Source organism: Vombatus ursinus, unplaced genomic scaffold, assembly GCF_900497805.2.
Source record: "Vombatus ursinus unplaced genomic scaffold, bare-nosed wombat genome assembly UNPS02003812.1, whole genome shotgun sequence".
In the NCBI taxonomy this organism is placed as follows: domain Eukaryota; kingdom Metazoa; phylum Chordata; class Mammalia; order Diprotodontia; family Vombatidae; genus Vombatus; species Vombatus ursinus.
The window spans coordinates 40,285-41,730 of NW_020943590.1; positions in this window are offsets into that span (position 1 = coordinate 40,285).

Below are 1,446 nucleotides of genomic sequence, written 5' to 3' on the forward strand. Positions count from 1 at the left end.
GGAGTGATCAATTTCATTCAGGGAGATATTTTCTGCAAGTGTGTGCCTACATTTGAAATACTATCATCTTATTTGGGAAATAAACCTCCCTAAATTTCAACTACTTTCTTTGTTTCTTTATCCTGTTTATCTTACATTTGATTATACAATGCAAGTTGCAAATTACTTGGGTCAGAAAGTTTTTTCCTTAGGGATTTTTTTTTTCTCCAGACTCACTTTAAGTATAAGTTCTCATTCTTTAATAAATATGCTATGATAGATTTTGTCTAAAACACAAACTATAAATTGTTTTCCCACACCATTGCTAGCCATACATGTTCTTTTTAAAAATTTAATATATATCATGTGTATTTTTATTACTGAACTCATCAACTCAATCTGTGAAAGCAACAGGGCAGGAACAAACTTAAAAAGTAATCTTTTTTAATATCTATTCCTTTTTAAAATTTTTTAAATTATTTCATTTTTAACTTATGGAATAAAACAAGCATTTCCAAAACAAAATACAACAATAACTAAAAAGAGGATTGCATGTGAAACTGCAAATCCATTATGTACAACTTGCTATTCCTTTTAAGTATATGATAAAGTTATCATGTAAATGCTCTTCTTTATTTTGTGCAAGTCTATCCATGTTTTTCTGAGATGGACAAGCTTGTCATTTCTTATAGAACAGTAGTTTTCCATCATAGTCATTTACCACAACTTGTTCAGCCCTTCCCCAATTAATGGGCATTCCCACATTTCCAGTTCTTTGTCACTACAAGGAGAGCCGCTATAAATATTTTACAACATGCGGGTTCTTTTCCTTTTCCCCTAATTATTTTTGGAAATAGACCTTGTAATGGTATTGCTGGATCAAAGGGTATAGGCAGTTGAATAACTCTTTGGGCATAATTCCAGAGTTCTCTCCAAAATAGTTGGATCAGCTCACACTTCCACCAACAATGAATTAGTGTCTCAGTTTTTTCCACACTCCCTCCAACATTTGTCACTTTCCCCATTCAATCATTTTAGCCACTCTGATAGGGGTAAAATGACATCTCAAAGCTGTTTTAATTTACATTTCTCTAATTAATAATGCTTCAGAGTATTTTTTCATATGACTATAAATTGTTTTGACTTCATCTGAAAACTTCATATATAAATACATGTTCATATATAAATACATGTTCTTGAAATGGTTTTTTTTCCACTTTTCTCTTCTCAATATACTGTAGCTTACGTATACCAACCATACATCTTTCTCGTGCCTTTTGAACCAACACAACATAGCATTACAATCTAGTATTGAACAGTGTGCTTTAGGCAAAAAGCATAATCTGAGTTCAGAGAAAAGGGAGATCAGTGTGGACTGGGATAGTCAGCAAAATTCCCATACAGAGTTAAGCCTTGAAGGATGGACAGTTTTGACAGATGGAAACCTGGTCAGGTAAGGCAATTCCT